A 22,661-nucleotide genomic window follows, 5' to 3' on the forward strand; every position below is an offset into this window, starting at 1 on the left:
ATACAACAGATACTGTAGGATTCAGTAACAGGCTTCCAGCCATCGTGCTTGAGTTTTGTATGATAAATACATTTTCCAACAAGGTTTTCCAACACACGAAGATAAACAACAGAAAACATTTTTTTTACCAAACACGTAAGAGAAGAGGCCAAACTGGTGAAGACATTTTTTCTTTTGTAATTAATTGTATTTATTGCGTCATATAAACCATATACTTTCTATAAGAAAAGAAGATAGATCTGGGTTCCAATTGACTGTTGAACCCGCAGACTTGAATCAGTCATCTCCTCACCAGGCAAGCACGTTTTTTTATTGAATGAATACAGCTCATCCAATTGTTAGCATTAGCTTATGTAGATCATTCTTTTACAATTTTTAAGATACTGGGTGTTCTTGCTCCCATCCTGATGATGACCTCATAGTGACAGAGGTTGAAACATTATCGGCTCCAGACTACTATAGACTCCTTGACTGCAGAATATTTGTATATATAGGAGTTGTTTGTCTTTTTAATAGTGATGCACTTGGTTTTGTTCTGTCTAAAGCTCTACATATTGGACCGCATTTCTATTCACAGCATGAGAACCATGATTTGCACCATGTCACGCAGTCTGTGTGTAATATGTATTTGGGTCCTTTAGGGTGGCATCAGATATGCTGCAGTCCATAGGGACCCTCTTTAGTACCCATGCCCTAGGTACCTGTAGTACCATTTACTAGGGACAAGAAGACAAAGACACCAAGGAGCTCTTGGAGTCGATGTCCGAGTTGGGCCTTACACAACTTATCCAAGGTCCCACACATATTGCGGGACACACCTTAGATGGCATTTTTCCAATAACCCAGCTCTTCATTGTATCCATACCCTCCCTTTAACATGGTCTGATCACCATGCTATTCTGTTTAGATATAAAACCCCTCTAGGTGATGAAAAGAATAAAGCCCCCATTAGGACCACTGGCCGACTTTGGCACCGTATTAACCCTGAGGTATTGATAGATCACTTGGCCCAAACCCAGTCCGATCTGGAGCCAAACACTGATTCAGCAGCCAAAAATTACACTTCATGGATCGATGCTAATTGTCTCACCCTTGCTCCTACTGTGACCATCAACAGTAATAGGAAATTGCCCTCAGCCCCCTGGTTCTCTGAAGCACTAAGATTGGATAAACAGGCTTGCAGAAGACAGGAAAGAGCTTGGAGACAACACTATGAAGCACCGGAAAAAGCTAAATACAAAGCACTACTCTCAGACTTTAAAAGAAAAGTAATCTCTGAAAAAAGCCAGTATTTTACCTCTCAGATTGAAAAAGCTGGTCACTCCAGTAAGGAATTTTTTCAAACAGTTAAACTTTTAACATCCAATAGTAATAATGATTCTGTTATTCACAATCAAGATTTTTGCAATGCCCTTGCTCACACTTTTAGAGCCAAGGTGGATCAAATTTTTAATCAATTCACTTCCTCTAATTCCAACGAGAAGATAGGACAGCAAGATGCTGCCAAATCTCTCCTCCTTAATTTTACCCCCACCTCAGATTAGCCAAATAGTCACCTCTATTACTATGGCTAAATCAGGATCACCGGAAGACCCTTGCCCTCCCAGAGTCCTAAAAAGTATCGGCCACTTTATAGGACCTTATATGTCAAAATTGTTTAATCAAATGCTGACACAAGGATGCTTCCCTCAGTTTGGAAACGGACCTGTATCCTCCCTCTGCTGAAGAAACCCAGGGGCATATTACCAAGCAGGGCGATAGGCAATTATCGCCGCTTTAGTGGCCGTTTTCGGCCGCTAAGCGGTGATAATTCTATCACTCTATTAGCAAGCTGTCGCTAACAGCAGTTAGGCGATAGCGAGAGGTTTGGGGCCCGCTTTGCATGTCAGCGATATTTATCGCTAATGACATGCAAAGTGGGCGTACCCAACCTGTTAGCGACTGAAAGCAGTCGCTAACGTCGATATCGACTATTAGCAAGGCAGGCGTAGCGATGGAAATATTCCCGCTATCGCCAAAAACTAACGCCTGCTCTGACCAGTTCTTAGCCATGTTATCCAATGGGAGGTGGATAACATGGCTAAGAGCATTTTGTCGCTAATGTGTGAATATCGCTGTATTCTCAGCGATATTCACAATATCTCCGGAAAATTTATTGCTTTGGAGATAAACGTTGCTAATAGCTTGTTATCTCAGCGATAATTTCCGGCGATGCTTAGCGATAAAAAATTCGTTGCTAAGCCTAGTTAGCGATAAATATCGCTAATCATTGCTAATATGCCCCCCAATCTTAATGTCACTGATCCCAATAAATATCGTCCTATTGCCAGAATACCCCAACCAGCAAAAATAATAGAGAAAATTAACAACAAAGAACTCTCTACTTTCATCTCCAATACTGAAGTCCTTGATCATAGTCAATTTGGCTTTAGGTCCAATCATAGTACGGAAACGGCGTTGATTAAAACCACAGAAGAAATCCGTTCGTCTCTTGACAGCGGTGGGTCAGCAGCTCTCATACTGTTAGACCTATCCGCTGCATTTGACACGGTAGACCACAATCTTCTGGTGCAATGGTTAAAATCCATAGGAGTCGGAGGAGCTGCTCTCTCTCTTCTTACCTCCTTTCTAACTGACAGAACACAATTGGTTCAGCTTGGCAATTTTAAATCAGCCCCTTTTTCCTTGCCTTGTGGAGTCCCACAGGGCTCCTCGCTGAGCCCCACTCTTTTTAACATTTATGTTGCAGAATTGGCCCCTCTTATCAGGAGTTTTAATCTTATTCCTACCTGCTATGCCGATGATACCCAACTGTTATCTCGACAGTGGACAAGGGTATCAACTTCTCCACTAAGCTTCATGACTGTATGATGAGCGACCACTGCCTGAAATTAAATTCCACTAAAACAGAGGTGATCATGTTCGGGAATCTTCTTCCTCCCTGGTCCCCAGACTGGTGGTCGAACAATCTTGGGGCGCCCCCCCATGCCTGTGACCAAAGCTAAAAACTTGGGAGTTATTATCGACGATAAATTGACTCTCAAATCACAAGTATCTAAAGTGGTGTCCTCTGCGTACTTTAGGATAAAGACGCTTAGAAAAATCTGTCCTTTTATTCTGCCTAAATCCAGAAAGACGGTGGTGACTTCATTGGTTCTACCCAAAATAGATTACTGCAAAGGGCCTACATCAATATTCAAGCTACACTACTCAAAAAACTTCAAACTTTACAAAACGCTGCAGCAAGACTTCTACTGGATTTGCCAAAATATCAATCAGTTAGAACTGGTATTCAGAATCTTCATTGGTTGCCTGTTGCCCAAAGGGTAAAATATAAAGCCTTATGCATCGCCCACAAAGCTCTTCATAAGGAAGGCCCTATTTTTCTACGGGATCTTTTCAAATGGTATACCCCGATTAGATCATTGAGATCCTCCAACTCTCACTTGATACCTATGACCAGTATAAGAAAGGTGAATTGGTGAGGACGTAGCTTTAGTTACAACACCTCAAAAGAATGGAACTCCCTCCCTCGTTATTTGAGGGAAATACCTATGCACCTTGAGTTTAGGAAGCAACTGAAGACATGGCTCTTCCAAGCTCCTGTAGTGGTCTGAAACTTAGCAAGGAGTACCGGAAGCGCCAAGACACCTACGGGTATTCGCGCCCTATACAAATTGGCTTTGATCAAGGCTCAGTCTTTCAGGTCATTGTTCAAGTGCCCTGATCAAAGACTGGCCTTTCAAGTCATTGTTTAATCACCCTGATCAAGGGCCAGCAGTCAGACCATTGTCCAGATAACCTGATCACGGTGTCAAGGATATTTACCAGGCTGGGAGCAGGAGATGGAAAATAAATCATTTACTCATGGTGTGAGTGTCTCGTGGCTTTCAGTTGAACTGGAAAGAACAGGGGGGTTTGGGTGTGCGACAGTTCCTGGGCAGAAATACAGGCTGCAAGATGGTTTTTGTCGTGTAAGTTAGATTTTCCTTAGGCATCAGCAGAAATGACCAGGTGGGTCGTGTGGTAGTGTTTGACACGAGATGGCAATGAAAAAGCAATGGAGTCCCGGTACAAATGATGCGGATCAGAAGAACACTTTTCCTCAGACCCTCCTTTTGCCATTGAGTGGCAAATGCTTTAAGAAATGTCAATGTTCATAAGGCCATCGGTTTCTTGTTGGAGCATCATCATCATATTGGTGTTGTGAATGTTAGAGGATGGAGACTTGATGGTCTGGACACACATTGTACAGAGCACTGGCAGACACTGAAAGCACAAACAGCAGGAGACCAGGACAGTTATTCCCAAGGCAAGGAAGATGAGGATCTTCCACCCCCACTGAGAAAGGAGGCCCCAGATCCAGCCTGTGAGGGACCAGTTGCCTTCATCCAGATGAATTTCGTAAGAAAGGTGATGCAGACGTTGGATGGCATTGTACACTGTACGTGCGTTGTCTGGGATGTACATGCAGCAGCTGGAGCTGATCAATTTACACACACCACCACAATTAGCAAGGATGATGTCTAGGACCATTCTGTTCTGAAGCGTTATGAGGCGGTCCGCCTGTAGCTCTGCAGTGATGTTGGAGACGGCACCAGCTGTTACTGTGATGGTGGCTTCAAGGACCCTGGTCAGTCCTCGTACAGCCCAACTGTTGGCCATGGGGCCCCAGAAAGGAAGAAAACCTTTAAAGAAGTCCCCGGTTTCCTGGCCTGCGGTATCCCCGGCTGATATGACGCCCCTACATGAGCGGCGCAGAGCGCCCTCCATTGACTGGTGGTAACCTCCATGGGTGGAATAAGTTGGTGGAAGGAGGAAGACCAAATAGCAGGTACCAGACCAGTTACGGGAGAGCCAAGTGTAGGCGGCAGTGCCACAGATGAAATAGGTGTTGGGGGATGCCACCAGCTTCGGAGGAGATGTAGAGTTTAAAGTTTTTGTGATATCACACATACTGGTACCAATTTTCTTAGTGCCTAGGCCATGAATGCAGACACGGCCTCGCACATTTATGACATTCACGGTGTCTCATTCATCAGACAGTATCCTTCGTGTGCGGAATCTGGAAAATGTTTGTCGATTAGTTGAGTTGAATACTACCATCTCACCGAGTTCATCTGGTGATAGTAGCGTTGTGGATGAGTTGGTTGGGCAAAAAGGAGCATTGGCATGGCCAGATCTGTTCCGCCAGAAGTCATCCCGAAATGGTCCAAGGGCAGAATTGGCAGTACCATTGACAGTGTAGGCCTCCTGCATCAACATCCACCATGCAAGACAAGACCCAGAGATGGAAAAGGGGTAGGGAAAGAATGGGACAGGGTGTATCACGGAATGCGGCATCAGTCCACACACCCAGCAGTTGGAAGTGTTCATGATCAGCTGGTGATGATGCAACATTTGGATGAAGGTGCTGTTGAAGAATTCTGCACTGCGGCTTAACTCGTGGGCTGGTAACGTGTAATACTGGTGTTCTGCAGGAGTCGGGGTAGGAGTTGGTGAGGTAACAGGATGGTAAATTAGTAACAGCCAACCAAGGATAGACAGGATGAGGGAGACAAACATCGTCACCACGGTGACCATAAAGCATTTACTATGTCGGAGGCTGACATCTTGTTTCTGGATGCGGGTGTTTTGGACGGCGGCCATTGTGCTGAGCCAGGGACTTCTAGTGGCTGTCTGTGATTGGTGGTTGCTTCACTAGGCGCAGGTGCCAAGGGCCCTTATGGCTTACCTTAGTCTGACACACCAGCACTACTCTCAGCCAGGGAAGATCACAGCCTTACAGTCTATAGGTACTTGGTGAAGTCAAGGGCAAGCCTTCCCTCGAGGGCGCAAGTTGTATCGGTCGGAAGTAGGGACAGTATGGTCGGGAAACAATTGTTCTTGGTGTTGATCAGAGTTAAGGGAGGGTTCCACCCTTCCTTTCAGTATGCTGTCACTCTCTGCTTCCGTAGATGTAGAATGCAGCCTGGCATCGCTGAATGGGACACACGTTGGGACTGTTTCTGTTTCTGAGTCTCCTAGTCCTTCCCTCACCCACTGATCATAGGGGAGGGGCAGAGGCACACGCCTGCAGTGCAATGAATGCACCCTATTCTTCCGACCTTCTACTTTCATGGTGGTGCGGGTGGCTAGTAACACCTGACGGGGTTGTGTCCAGCGGGGCTCGAGGCTCTTAGTCTGTTGAAAATTCCGGATCAGGACCCAGTCACCAGTTTGGATAACGTGTCCTGGGCCCTCGCTTTTGTCAGGTATGGCCTCAAGCACCTGATGATAAAGAGTACGAAAGGTATTAGTTAGACTGTACAGATAATCAGTTAATACAGGGTATTCAACGTCAGACAGTTTCTTAGGCCGCGGGATACCTCATACATTGGCAGGCCTCCCGAACACAATTTCATGTGGGGACAGCCCTATTCTGGTGTGGGCCGTTGTTCTTCTGGACAGTAGGGCTAAGGGCAGAGCATCAACCCAAGTGACACCTGTCTCGGCTACTATTTTGGCCATTTTAGTTTTTAGGATGTCATTGTACACCTCCACTAGACCTGCTGACTGGGGGTGGTTAGCTGCATGAAATGTTTATTTTATACCCAATGCTGTACAGACATATTCCATAATTTGGGCTGTAAAGTTTGTCCCATTGTCACTCCAGACCAAGCGGGGCAAACCGAATCGTGGGAGGTACTTCTTTAATAGTATTTTGGCGGTTGTGATAGCGGTGCAGTCTTTGACGGGGTAGGTCTCCACCCATCGGCTGAAGGTACAGACCACTACCAGGACATATTTCAAATTGTTACATCTGTCCATCTGGATGTAATCCATTTGGAGGACTTCAATAGGGAAGGTAGGATGAGAGAATCCTCCCTTAGGAGTAACTGTGCCTTTTCCTGGGTTATACATTAGGCAAATCATGCATGTTCTAACCAGCTTGTCAGCATATGCTGGTATCCTAGAGTTGTACCATGTTCACATATCCCTTTTGCACTGATGTGAGCAGGACCATGGGCCATTGTAACTACTGGTAGCACGTGACTGTCAGGTAACATCCATTGTCTTTCCATAGTCATACGGACCCAACAACCATCAATTCCCTCCTTCGCTAATTGCTCCTTCCACACCATTAGTTCCTCAGGAGTACTATGGGACTGAATATCAATCACACTCTTTACTGGGTTTTCAACCATGTCCTCGTCTGCCACCCACCTAGCGGGACCTCCTACATACATTCCTTACCCTTTTTCTAAGAGCTGTTTGTCTGGACGTCTGGTCAGCCAGGGCATTGCCTTTCCCAACATCATCTGTCACTTTCTTGTGGGCCTTACATTTTATGATGGCCACCTTTCTGGGGAGTGTCATGGAGTCAAACAGTCAGTGAATTAGGGGGCCATGTTGAATTTTGGTCCCATGGGAAGTAAGGAAATTCCTTTCTTTCCACAACCTCCCGAAGTTGTGGGCCACCTCGAAGGAATATTGGCTGACAGTATAAATATTTACCATCATCCCTTTGCTTAACTCACAAGCTCTAGTGAGGCCCACTAATTCTGCTGCTTGAGCAGAGCACTGCGGAATCTAAGCTGTTTCTACTACTCGCCCTAATGTCGTGAAGGCGTAGGCAGCTGAGATGCTACCATCAGGCCCTCTGAGACATGATCCGTCTACATACAGTGTACCTTCTGGTTCTGCTATCGGGGTATTCTGTAAGCCAACCCGTCCCTTTGTCTCTTCCTCTGTCCTTAATATGCAGTCATGTGGGTCTAAGCGTGCATCCTGAGTATCCAGTGGGAGTAATGTGGCGGGGTTTAGTACAGTGCATCTTTTGATGTTAATGTGGCTGGCAAAGAGTGTCAGTTCATATCCTGTGAGTCGTATCCTGTGAGTCGTGTGCTAGTGAGGTACTGTGTCTTGGTGTTATTAAGGAGGGTATCTATAGAATGGGGGACCATCAGAGTCAGGGGGGAGTTCATGACGATCCTCGCACTCTGACGGACCATGAGGGCGGCCGCAGCGGTCGCCCGTAGGCATCCTGGGAGAGCCCTTGCAACAGGATCTAAGGTGGCTGAAAAATAGGCACATGGCCGATGGTGACCTCCGAACATCTGGGTCAAGACAGCGCATGCACAGCCGTCTGTTTCATGTACAAAAGAAAAAAATGTTTGTTATAATCAGGAGTACCGAGGACTGGGGCAGTACATAGAGCTTTTTTTAAACCTTGGAAGGCCTGTGCATGCTCTCTAGTCCATGGAAAGGAACTGTCTGATGTGTCTTTAGTGGTGAGGAAAGAAGAGGTTTGACCATGGCCAAAAAATTGGAAATCCACTGTCTACAGTATGAGGTTAGGCCTACGAAGGCTCGCACCTGCTTTTGTGTTCGTGGGGCCATCATAGCATTGATAATGGCTACACGATCAGCGGTGAGCTGCCTTCCCTCCTTCGAGAGACGATGACCTAAATAGGTCACCTTCTCTTGACAAAACTGAAGATTTTTCAAAGAGACTTTGTGATTATGGAAGGCAAGGTGGCGTAACAAACAGAGAGTAGCTTCTTTACATGCTGGGGCAGAATTTGCAGCAATGAGGAGGTCATCTACATATTGTAATAGGGTGGAATTATCAGGGAGTTCCAAGGAATCTAGTTGACTTTTTAGGGCTTGACTATAGATACTGGGGCTCTCGGTAAAACCTTGAGGGGCGCAGCAAAATCTAAAGCTCCACCCACCAAGGGAGAAACCAAAACAAGCATTTACAATGCAATGGTCTCTGCATTATTAAAGGTAGAGCTATTGGCACTGCTTATTAATTTTTTTTTTAAAATCATAACTAAATAGCATTGTCATTTACATTGCCAATAGCTTAATCGTTAAATAAATGGCATTGTCATTTACAATGCCAACAGCTTAATCGCTCACATATGCATGACCTATTGCATTTACACCCACACAGAGCCACACACATACAGAGGCACCCACACAGAGTCATTCACATAGAGCCACCCACACACACAGAGCCACCTACAGAGAGTCACCCACACATAGAGCCACCTACAAAAAAAGCTATCTACACAGGAGGAAAAAGTAAGATGGGCAGAAAGAAAGACAAGAATGGAAGGGGAAAGGAAGAGTGAAAGAAGGAAGGAAACTTCGAAACACAGAAGGAAGAAATGGTGAAGGGTGGAAGGATGGATGGACTTTAGAATGAACCAATTGGAGTGATGGATGGAGCAATGGAACAATGAGTAGCAGAGTGAATTGAGGATTGGTGGAAGGATAGGTGATGGGCTAGTGACTGGATCAATGGCTAAAAAGATAAATGGATGGATGCATGCATATACCGACGAGTGGATGGACAATGAAGGAAGCATGCAAATGTGGATGAATAAAGGGTGAACGTGAGAACCGATGGATGGATGTGTGGATGATACGTGAAAGGAAGGACGACGAAAGGGTATAGGAAACTGTTCTAGGGAGTATGGCCTGTGTCCCTTTGGTGCTATTTAAGATATGGTTCAAGGTGGGAGCTATTTTACTGTTATTCCTACTCAGTTGTTTCAAAGTCTATGAAATGCTGCAATTCAAGGAGCGCTGTCCTGCACTCCCGAATTTTCATCTGTTGACAAAGTTTGATTTGTTTCCCCTGAATGTTTTGTCAATCTTTGTATTGCTAAATTAAAATCAACTACAATTATGTGCACAGATTAGGAAATCTATAAATATGCACTTTAATAAAGCAATCTAAAGAGTGGCTCCTACTAACAAAGAGAGAGGAATAAAATAAGATACAAGAGCGCATAAACATTAATGACACCATCTACAATGTGGTTTCCACTGGAATACAATCTGTCAAATTCAAACAATTCTAAGAGGGGTAAGAATGTGGAGATTATTAAGCTGTAAAGTTAGTCCCGGCTGGGGAGCACGCTACCTTCTTTTTCAAGTGGGGCAGGAACACGAAGAAGAAGAGTAGGGCCCCCGCGACGACTCCCACAACCACGGCAGCCGCCATCAACCCGGGAGCCACCTGCAGCGACTCCACGGACACCCGCAGCACCACATCGCTCAAGCCAGCCATCACAGCCGGAGCTGGGACAGAATGAGCCCTGCTCTCCTAGGCTCCCTCTGCGGGGATGTTACCCGTATTTGACCGATACATAAACAAAGTATCCGTGGTGCCTTTATAAGAGGCGGGTTGCTACCTAATATCTGCCCTGTATTTACAAAGCCTTGAAAGTGTCTGAAGTGCTCGTCTGGCAACAGTTACTCTGAGCAAATCTGGGAGTGATGCGAAAAGAACAGCTGCTAGGGATTCTGGGACACTGAGTTTCTAATAGTTTTCCACTGAGAGAAAAGCTGTCAATTATTTCAAGTGCTGGCAAAAGAAGCATAGGAGACCAAGCACTTTTAATCACTTCATATTGGTTTTTTTCGTGTGTTTTTTTTGTTTCACGATGCTCAAAAGGGAGAAGAGGTTTACATGGACAGAGTAAAGCTCACTACATATCCCGGCAGCTCGTAGGCGAGACTTGAAAACACAGGCTGGCCGACCCATTTACAACTCCAGAGAGGTGTCATGTTTTAACCAATGGGGAGAAGACAGGGCGGGGTTACAGGGCCTTGTGCAGACTGCAGTTTAGGATTCAGGAATGTACGCGTTCCACAGCATGGGTGAGTGCTAACTCACAGGCACGCTTAGTTATTGTTTAAAGAGTTAAAGAAACTTGGTAACAGTACCTACCCTGCGTTTAGCGCGTCCTCTGACTTGAGCTTAAAGACATTAACCCTGCAGTGCACACCTCTTTGTTGCCCCTGATGTGTTTGTTTTTAGCTAAGGCCGGAGCAGTCTCTTCGGGGTGGCCTTGAAGAATCTGTGTCACTGGAGCGTTTTGTTACAGGAGGCAACGGATTTGCAATGGAAACGCTGCGCTTTCCAGGAGGCGGGCAGGGCTGATGGCGGCGGCGCGGGTCCTTCTGAACTTTGGAGGGACGTCCTGACAGAGCTCGCCCTGGGACAGAGGGGCTGCACGGCTCCCGAGAGGTGCAGAAGTACTATTAGCTCTTGAAAGCAGGCCTCGTCAGAGGCCCCCCCGGCCGGTAGCAGAGACCTGTTCCCGTGGTGCGCCCTCATCTTTGACCCCCATCTGCTGGCGCTTGTCGCATCCCTGTGGTCGCAGGCCCCGCAGCAGCAGCGGTAGTCGCGTAGTGACGGTCCAAAGTCATTGCCGTCTATCTCGGGGCAGAGATACCGAAACGTATCCCTTGTTCGACCGGGTGACTCAGCAGCACTGTGGGCACCCGAACCGTTGTTCTTTACGGGCTATGCTGACATTTTTGTCGGATTTGGGGGAAAATGATACAAAAGCAAACGTTAAGTTACATGAGGCAAAAGTGACCATTGGGAGCAAACAAAATACAAGAGGTAGCAAAAGGTACATTACATGAGGAATAGACTGGGACCTTGGCAAGAGGGAGGGTGTCCCTGAACACCACAATGTTTCTCCGAGGCAATGCAGAAATGCCTCGGAAAAAGCATCGTCTTTTTCTGATTCGGGGGCGTGGTTTTCATTCTCTCCTCTTCCCATTGGCTGGAAGGTAAAATTCCAGCCATTGGGAAGAGGAGAGAAAGTAAATAGAAAGAAGCTTAAAAAAACGCCCCCGAATCCGGAAAAGACGGGGCTTGAACCGAGTGACGCCCCTCTCCTCCAATGGCTGGCCTCCGTTTAGGAAGCCAGCCAATGGAGAAGAGGGGCGGGTTCTAGGCCCCCTCTAAGAAACATTAAATCTTCTGAGCTCTGCCCACTGCTTACGCAATGCGACGGAGTCCTCGACCTAAAAATGTCTGCTGTCAGTATGTACAGGAATGCTGAAAAAAGCATTCTTCAGGTCTATGATAGAGAAGTGCGTTGCATCAGAAGGGACCATCGTTAAGAGGGCTGTAATGTCGGGGACAACAGGATATTGGGAGATTGTTATTTTGTTAAGGGCTCTAAGGTAAATTACAAATCTGTATATTTTAGGGGAGAAAGCATCTCCATTGGTCTTTTTAAGAACGGGAATAATGGGACTGTTACAGATATTGCCACGTGTCTCCTCCACTACGCCCTTGTCCATTAATTCAGATATTATTGTTAAAAGGGCCATTTCTCCTTCCGCGGGCAGTCGATACTGCCGGAAGCGGGGGAGAAGTGCACCTGGCTGGATGTGTACCACATGAGGGGATATGTTGAGAAACCCTACATCAGTGTCTGATGATGCCCAGAGGGAGGAAGGTAAAGACTGCAACTCTGGTGGGAGGGGACCTGATAGATACAGTGGGGGAAATTGTTAGGAATACACCTTGGGGACTACATGATATGGTCGCATACAGAGATTTCAGTAAATCCATGCCTAACAAGTTTTCACTGCAACCTGTAGTAAGGAACAAGGGAGCGTCAACATGTGCATGGCCAATGTCAAGAGGAAGGGGTTCAGAGACAGGGCTGGTCACAGGTGTTCCTGCAAAACTCACAGAGACATTCATATTGCCAGAAAGGGGTGCCTCCGGGACTGACAGACGTGCAATAGAAGACCTGGTGGCCCCAGTATCCAAAAGAAAATTCTGATCGTTCCCCACAACTGACATTTGAACATACGGGCCCCTTTGATCCACTGGAATTTACACTCTGGTAATACCCCTTTCCTGGCTGTCCTATGCTTGGTAGGACCCTGTCTCATCGACTTCATCATAATCATCATTGTAATAAGTGTGTGTTGCTTCGTACCCATCAAACCTATTGGCCGGGTGCTGCCGGATGGGAGCGTCATCCCTGGGCCTGCGTTCTTTATCCTGTGGATGGGGTGGGCCATGGTCCCTAGTCGGCCTCCCCTCCCTGGGTGCGCGAGCCCAAGTCTTCCCTGATCGGATGTTTTCAGCTAACACAGGACACTCATCAATCCAATAGCCCTATCCCTTACAATAAGCACACTGATCTGTTTGGAGGGCTCCCGTACGTTGAGGGCTGGAGGGGGTAGACTGGCGAGCACTCGGAGGGGGTTGGGGTTGAGGTATGAAATTCCCATGGGCATCAGGACCTCGGGGAGGGTAAGCCTGCTGCAGAAGTGCCACAGTCTTAAGATCCCTAACCTTCTTACTTTCCTTCTCTCTATCTTCTTTTTCCCTATTTTTGTGATATTGTGCCATAGCCAAGATACCAGTCATATTTTGGGCAGACCACGTACTTTCAACTTTCTTAAGCCTGGCGGAAATCTCAGGAAGCAAGTTGCTGACAAACTTATCGACAAACACTGGGCCAGAACCTGGGGTACAGGGATCCAAACTACTATGTCCCTTGTATTCTGTCTCAAAACGGGTGAAGAAGTCAGCCACATTCTCATCTTTTCGCTGCCTACAGGCGTTTATTTTATCCCAGTTATTGACAGTTTCCGGCAAAAGTGTTTTCATAAACATCATTATTTTACCAGGCAAAGTCAGGATGGCAGTTTCTGGTTTAGTCCCTCCTACCTGTGCTTCTTCCATAGCCTCTAGGCCAGCCCATTTACCTCCCAACGCTACTTCATGGTCAGTATGTCGAATTTTGCCCCAAATCTCAGTGGGGACAACTGTACCAAAAAATAAATCTATATCCTCAAGAACGAGAGTACCTGCAGATATAATCTGACCTAATTCTCTGTAAAAGGCAGCTGGATTCTTCCGGGGATCTGGTAATTGTCCCTTTAACTGCAATACTTCTGACCTTTTCCAAGGAACATGAACCCAAAGCCTGCGGCAGTGTGCCTCAACAGCCCCTCACCAATTATTTTGGGCATCGGTAAGTGCGTTAACAAAGACAGGGGCCGCCTCTCTCATTGGCATAGCTGTTTCTAGGTGGGTGTTGGGAAAACCGGTCATATCACGATAAGCCATTAAAGCAGACGTAGTGCCAAACATCCCCTCTCCCTGAACAACGCCTCTTTTTATTTGCGACCTAAGGTCCATTAATCTGGTTGGTATCTTCATGAGCGCATTCTCAAATCTTTGCATGACCAGGGTACACATGTATTCAGCCCAGGTGGTCTGCTCCATAATCGTCCACTGGGAAAAGGTGGACAATATTTCTTTAAAGGCATAAATATTCCCGTTATTTATCCAACATTCACACTGTTGCCTCTGTAGGTCATTTTCACAAAGGGACAAAAAGCTGACTGCAGAGCGCAAGGAGGCCATTCGGGGGGAATTCAATAATTTATATAAATCCTGCTTAACTGTAGACCACAGGGAAGCAGGAAAAGGGTGTGTAGGGGTAAAGCCGCAGGGGTTGAGCAGATGTAAACTTGTTGTCATTCCCGCAGCGAGGACAGGGTTAGCGGGCGTAGTCTGTGTCATAGGAAAAATCGTGAGGTTTGGTGTGACAGGGAGAACAGTAAGATGGGCAGTGGGGGCCGGAGTGGGCAGTGGCGGGGGACATGCGGGGTGTGAGGTGTCAGGGCAGGGTACATTGGGACAAATGCAGGAGGGTTTTCTAGCATGGTATCAAGCAAGGAATCACCTTCTTCTCGCCTTCCATATTTCTCTTTCCTTTCTCCTCACGAGCTGGATAACATTTTTGTAACCGGGCCCCATGCTCCCTATCGGCTAATTCTTACTGACTTTGTCATTTGATTTTGTAAATTTTCCCTGACATGGTAAGCCATTGACATACGTTCATGTTTCCTTTCGTGAGCCTTCTGCTTTCTAGCTCTCTGCTCTATTTCTTTCCTCCAAAATCGGACAGATTCAAACATAGATGGGCGCATTTTTCTTTTCATTAATTGTTCCTATAAGTTGGTGAGAACTTGGGAATTAAAGGAGCCATAAAGTGGCCACTGTAATTCCGCGTTACTTTGTTTAGTATATTTTACACAGAATGAGAAAAACATTTTGGCAGAAGGGCCATGTTTAACATACATCGTGTGGCCAGGGGTCCCTTCTGAAGGAAGCGAACAAGCGGCCTCCAGCTGGGAGTCCTGTGTACACATACAACAACATAATCTCTTGAATTTACTACTGACTGGCATGCTTAAAAACAGATAACAGACACCAGCGGGTTTTAAAACTCACCTCGCTTGCTTGGCTTTTGCAAAAGTCAATAAAAGCAGAATCATACAAAACAGACACCAGCGGGTATTTTAAAAATTCACCTCGCTTGCTTGGCTTTGGCAAAAGTCAATAACAGCTTGGCTTTTGCGAAAGTCAATAACAGAATCATACAGACTTGGTGGGTGATCAGTCCACCCTTACCTTACAGGGGTAGTTCTCTTCTGCAGACGTAGGGCTGTGTCCGGCTCCAGAAATTATTTGCTAGGGGACTCCAGCGAGAACGCGGTCAAGTGGCTCAGACCAGGTGGGGAGGAACAGCGAGCGAGTCGTTCGGCTTACCGGATTGCACGAATCCCTCGGGTAGAGTACCTCTGTCGGAGTCTCTCCGCACATCTCCTCACATCCACCGGGACTGACCTTCGTGCTCGTGGAGTCGCTGTTCAGGCGCCATTTGTAGAACCGGTTAAACCCACTTACTGGGTCTCGGCGGCGGGGGAACCGCCCAAGTCTTCCATACCTTCCATACTTAGTAAAAGGAGACACAGGAGCCTTCGTCTGCAGGAGGAACCCAGATTTATTCAATAGCCTGGGCTATGGAACAGAGTCCCAAGCTAGTCAGAGACAAGACAGAGGAGGCTGCTGCTTCACTCTGCAGCTTACAAGCCTTTTATACTTTTTCATCCCAGTCTTTTGGCTGTTAGTTCATTGTTTAATCAGGGCAGTATTTGAAGTTGATAACCAGATCCAGACGATGTTTGTAGATGGTGACCTGGTCAAGGCTTGGTACACAAATCATTGTTCACTCTGCTTTGATCAAGGCTCAGTCTTTCAGGTCATTGTTCAATTGCCCTGATCAAAGCCTGGTCTTTCAAGTCATTGTTTAATCACCCTGATCAAGGGCCAGCAGTCAGACCATTGTCCAGATAACCTGATCACGGTGTCAAGGATGTTTACCAGGCTGGGAGCAGGAGATGGAAAATAAATCATTTACTCAGGGTTTGAGTGCCTCGTGGCTTTCAGTTGAACTGCAAAGAATAGGGGGGTTGGGTGTGCGACAGTTCCTGGGCAGAAATGCAGGCTGCAAGGTGGTTTTTGTCGTGTCAGTTAGAATTTCTCAGGCATCAGCAGAAATGACCAGGTGGGTCGTGTGGAAGTGTTTGACACGAGATGGCAATGAAAAAGCAATGGAGTCCTGGTACAAATGAAGAACACTTTTCCTCAGGTATGCACCCTGTTAAAGTAGGGACCACCACTCTAGTCAGGGTAATTCAGATATACACCCTAAATTAACCTGTGCTCACCCTCTGGTAGCTTGGTATAGAGCACTCAGGCTTAACGTAAGAAGAAATGTGTATTTGTGCAAAAATAATCCACATTCATTTAATGGCAAAACAGGACCAAAATGACAATAATTGAATAAGTAGATCTGGTCACGCTGGACTGGGTCAAATCTAAGAAGTCAAGCCGCCGCGATGGAGCACGGGTCAGATACAGAAGCTGCAAGGCCCTGCTAAAAACGGTACCTTTCCAGAGGCTGTGTCGATGTCGTGGAGCAACTGATTCAGTTCCAAGTCACGCAGTTGGGTCCTAAGTTGTCATCGAACCCCTTACACTGAAGACAGTGCATCGTCGGCAAGCCTCGCAGTCGGGTCCGGCGCCATCATCGAACCCCTTAGGATGAAGACACTGCGTAGTCATCGAGCCTCGAAGTCTGGTCCTGCGTCGTCAGTAAACCATGCTGTTGACGCTGTGGAGTCTCCCATGCGGCACCGCATCGGCGTCGAAGGTGAATATGTCAGTTCTGACAGGCACAAAGCAGGTGATGTGAGTATTTTTGCAGGAAACAGTTACAGAACCCCCTTTGAAGGCCTCGGACTGGATTGGCACCTCTGGACAGGGAAGGACTAAAAGTTGGCAGAGTCAAGCAGCTGAAGTAGAGTTGGAAGAAGTCTTTGAAGTCCTTGAGACTTCCGAACAGGAAGCAAGCCAGCAAGCACTTGGAGTCGTTTGGTTCTGGGGATGTAGAGATTCAGGTCCAGTCCTTCTCACCACCAGGCAAGGGGGCAACAAGTAGCAGGGCAGGCACAGCAAATCCAGCAGAGGCCAGTGTGAGAAGTTGGCCTGGTATATGATGTTCACTATTCTAGTGAGCACCTTGCACCAGTCCAGACAACCCTTATGGTGATGGTTATAAAGTCAACCTTATAGACCAGCAATCCTAGTGGTAGCATGGACAAAGCAGTCTTAGGCTAAAACTTCAGAGAGCATGTGAAGCAAGCTGTTTTACCATATGTAACCCCTTGAATAGCAAATGAAAGGACACCATACAGGTTATATATATAATATATTCACTGAAAAAACCATAGGTTATAGACCATATATAGTTAGGAATTAGCATTTAAAAAACCTTATTTTACTCACACAAAACCATTGAAATTCCATATATAGTTAGTTGCACTAACTATATATTGCGCACCCGCAATCCACTGCTGATCATGTCACATATTACATCATTCATGACATGGTCAGTGACATCACTGATGACATCACTGATGACATCTCAAATGACATCACTGATGACATCATCCAGTGACTGTGTGTTTCTGTAAAGTTTAAATATGTTTTAGATATTGAAGAATGAGTAGATGTATAACTGTCTGGACGAAGGATTTAGTAGGTGCATGACTGAATGTATGAGTGAGTGATTAAATGTGTCTCACTGAGTGCATGGGTTAGTGACTAAACTGTCTTAATTTGTGCATCATTATGTCTGTTGTTCTGTAAACTACTGCATGTGTTGATCAGTAGCTATATGATTAACTATATGGGTTATTGATTGATTGTCCAAGTATTTGTATGGGAGACTGAGTGTGTGTGTGGCTGGCTGGGAGGTGTGTGACTCTGTGCAGATCAATGTGTACTTGTATCAATGATTGTATAAGAAAGTAAGTATGTGTTACTATATGTTTGAAAATGTAAGGTGCTCTATGTTTAACTGTATAGACAAGAAAATGGAAGTGTGATTGATTCTTTACAGGACTGACTAGGTGTGTGAGTAACTCCATGGATGAGTGGCAGAGTGTGAGTGTCTGTATAGGTGTATGAGTGCATATGATAGTGTTGTAAAGATGAGTGATTGTATGTATGAATGATTGTATGGGTGAATGAGTGAATGTGTGTGTAGACGTAGGAATCAGTGAGTACGTATGTAGTAACTAGTATTGGTGTCTCAATGGTTTCAAAAATTATACTCTGTATTTAACACTGGGTGAAACAGAGGTTATATTAAAATGTGAGGAGATGCATTGTATTGTCACATGAATGATATCATCAGTGATGTGGTCATTGATGTCAAATGAGATGTCATCAGTGATGTCATCAGTGATGTCATTTGAGATGTCATCAGTGATGTCATCAGTGATGTCACTGACCATGTCATGAATGATGTAATATGTGACATGATCAGCAGTGGATTGCGGGTGCGCAATATATAGTTAGTGCAACTAACTATATATGGAATTTCAATGGTTTTGTGTGAGTAAAATAAGGTTTTTTAAATGCTAATTCCTAACTATATATGGTCTATAACCTATGGTTTTTTCAGTGAATTTTCAAGGTTTTGTAAATGCTAATTCCTAACTATATATGGTCTATAACCTATGGTTTTTTAAGTGAATTTCAATGGTTTTTTAATAGCAAATATCATAAGCTGTCGAATGTCAAGTACGTGGTAAGTGAAAACATTTTCGTGTTTATGCACACTGATCTGCTTTGAATGGTGCCCCCCCCCCCTCATTTCTATTAGGAGTACTCTCTCTTTGCAGATAGTGAAAGGTAGTTAACGCAGGCCTTTGCCCCCGTTGTAATCCGTCGTGCCTGCTTCTCTCTCCATTTGATTGATTGTTATCCAAGTATTTACTGTTTTAGAATTAGTTCTCTTTGGTTCATTCTCTATTTACAAACAAACACAGAGTCGCAATACTCTGTTTAGTCTTTGCAGATAACGAAAAATCGTGTAAAAAAAAAGAAAAGGAATCGAGCAAAATCAGTAGGCCACTAATGGGATCTCTTTTTGACCTCGCTAAAATAGAAACATTAGGAACAACCCCTCATGACAAATACAAAACTAGTCAGATGAACTGAACTCCACACAATGATGGCTGCAAAACAGCTCGGCTCCGCCACCCACCCCGCCCAAAATAACGATAAAGAGCGGCTGCCATGATTGGTTGCGGAATGGCCACAACGGAGCTACGAAATGGTGCTGCTCTCATGCTAACCCCAGCTTCGGTCTGAAACATCCAGAAACACTGTAGACTACCAATTCGATCAGTTCCGGTAGCGCCCCAATGTAACCCGGTAGAGAAGAACTAGCCCTCCCCTCTTTGACTGATGGTTCTTGTTGCCTGTCCCTTCTGTTGTCATTTAACAGAACTATTTAGCCTGCTGAAAGGGGTTGTGTTTCGACCGCTGGTTGGTGGAGACATTTTGACTATATTCTGGACCTGCGTTGTCGCGTAATGCGTCATATGACGCGCCGCGTTAGCGCATCCGGAAGTCATCCGGGGCGCGCAGCGCGTAACGTAAGCATAACAAGTCATGTGACTTGTTAATAAAACTTTTCATTGGTTCATTTTACTTTTCTTATTCTAATGATGAAAGCCTTGGTCATATCACCTAAAAATTACGCTTTTAATTACTTCCGAACATTATTTTCTCTTAAATATATGTTATAATGTTCCAGGCTAATGTACTTTCCCGGAAATTTTACAACTGTCCTGCAAGTAAAATATATTCTTTTTTCGAGAAAAAGAGCGTTTCTTCGTCCCATGACGGAGCCGTTGAGCAAAAGAGGGTCGACCTGCTGTCTTAGTCGCCGATACGCCTGAATATGAGATTCTTATCGATCACTTTATGTTGCAGGAATAGAAAACACAACAGCCCTTGACCATTTATCTTTACTGCGTTCCTTCGTATTATACCTTTTACCCTTCATGTAATTGGTCTGCTTTATTTCACTTGCCTTTTACTGATTCTAAAACAGTGACTATTATTAAAAACTTTACCAATGTATACACTACTACCATGTTTTCTTTTAAAAACCTTTATTGTGAAAATTTCATTATACAAATACGAGCCTGCCACGGAGCAAACTGTAATCGTATATGATGAATAGACATTTACACTGTAGAGGAACGTAACGGGCGGGCCATTAGGTTGCAAAAACTAAGGTGTCTAACAGCTACGGAATCGGTGGACGTACATTTTATAATTAAAATACGACAGGGCCAGTTACAATAAAATTATCTAGATATACATTTGCGGGCAAGTACCATGGGTGACGTTAATTCGAATTTTCAACAGTACAGTAATCAATAACACATCAGAACTTAATATCAATAAGGATGTCGAAATATTCAATCAATTCTCGTCCCCGCCCGCCATGTGCTTCAAAACTGCATACGTATCTCGTGATATCAAGGTTGTGCAACCAGTACACAACAAGGAGTTACGAGTCCCATTTATTCCGGCGCCATTTTGGGCGAGGACGGGCAGGTCCAGGATATAGTCAAAATGTCTCTACCAACCATCGACTATGATGATGTTCATATGCTGTATTTATTAGAGTAACACTCATCTGCCCACATGAAATTAATTTACCACAATCTAAACATGTCATTTTAATCTTTCCAAAGTTCTTCTAAATATTTGGGGCCGTTTCCCTTGCCTCTGAAGCTCTCAGTGCCACTTCTTTAATGAATGTACTAGCAGGTCAGGGGTTCTCCTCCAAATCTTTCTTTTATGCAGCACTATAATTAATTGGTGCCACCTCTCCATATGACGATGCATGGTATAGTTACCACAACTATATATTTTTTCGGTTCCTCTGGAGAGTTCATCGTGGCAGATGAAGCGTGTAACATACCGGGCATTTACCTTTTTTTGCATGTACAGGAAAGGAAAAAAAAATCGAGCGTTCGAGTTCTTAGGTGTCCCAGGGCCATTTTAGTGGACCAGGCCCAAATCCAAAGAACAGCTATCTCACAGGCTAATGGGGCGACCCACGCCGAGTTTCAGCATTGTAGGATGACCACACAAGTACAGCAACTTGCTAGACATCACCTCGGTGCCATCCGGATCTCGGCGCCCCACTGCAGATGAAGTGCCTCTCAACTATGAAACCACCACGGTGACATCCGGATCTTGGCGCGTTGTGCTGCCTTCGGCCTATTCGCACATCGGTCCGCTACTGACGCCATCTCACAGGCTAATGGGGTGACCCACGCCGAGTTTCAGCATTGTAGGATGACCACACCAACTTGCTAGACATCACCTCGGTGCCATCCGAATCTTGGCATCTCAACGCCTAGTGGTATCTTCCATACAGAAAATATTGTTACGCTGCCTTTGGCCCCATTCGCACATCAGTCCGCAACTTAGACATCACCTCGATGCCATCCGGATCTTGGCATCTCAGCGCCTTGTGGTGTCAGTCAGAAAATATTGTTGCGCTGCCTTTGGCCCCATTCGCACATCAGTCCGCTACTGACACCATCTCACAGGCCAATAGGGCGCCCCACGCCGACTTTTACCATTGTACGATGGCCACACCAGTGGCACAACTTGCTAGACATCACCTCGGTGCCATCCGAATCTTGGCATCTCAACGCCTAGTGGTATCTTCCATACAGAAAATCTTGTTACGCTACCTTTGGCCCCATTCGCACATCGGTCCGCAACTTAGACATCACCTCGGTGCCATCCGGATCTTGGCATCTCAGCGCCTTGTGGTGTATTCTCTTCAGAAAATTTTGTTGAGCTGCCTTTGGCCCCATTCGCACATCGGTCCGCAACTTACACATCACCTCGGTGCCATCCGGATCTTGGCATCTCAGCGCCTTGTGGTGTCTTCTACTCCGAAAATATAGTAGAAAATATTGTTGCGCTGCCTTTGGCCCCATTCACACATCAGTCCGCTACTGACACCATCTCACAGGCCAACAGGGCGCCCCACGCCGACTTTTACCATTGTACGATGGCCACACCAGTGCCACAACTTGCTAGACACCACCTCGGTGCCATCCGGATCTTGGCATCTCAGCGCCTTGTGGTGTCTTCTACTCCGGAAATATAGTAGAAAATATTGTTGCGCTGCCTTCGGCCCCATTCACACATCGGTCCGCTACTGACGCCATCTCACAGGCCAACGGGGCGCCCCACGCCGACTTTCAGCATTGTAGGATGGCCACACCAGTGCGGCAACTTACTAGACACCACCTCGGTGCCATCCGGATCTTGGCGCGTTGTGCTGCCTTCGGCCTATTCGCACATCGGTCCGCTACTGACGCAAACTCACAGGCCAACGGGGCGCCCCACGCCGACTTTCAGCATTGTTGGATGGCCACACCAGTGCGGCAACTTACTAGACACCACCTCGGTGCCATCCGGATCTTGGCGCGTTGTGCTGCCTTCGGCCTATTCGCACATCGGTCCGCTACTGACGCAAACTCACAGGCCAACGGGGCGCCCCACGCCGACTTTCAGCATTGTAGGATGGCCACACCAGTGCTGCAACTTGCTGGACACCACCTCGGTGCCATCCGGATCTTGGCGC

Source organism: Lissotriton helveticus, chromosome 2_2 (assembly GCF_964261635.1).
Source record: "Lissotriton helveticus chromosome 2_2, aLisHel1.1, whole genome shotgun sequence".
NCBI lineage: Eukaryota > Metazoa > Chordata > Amphibia > Caudata > Salamandridae > Lissotriton > Lissotriton helveticus.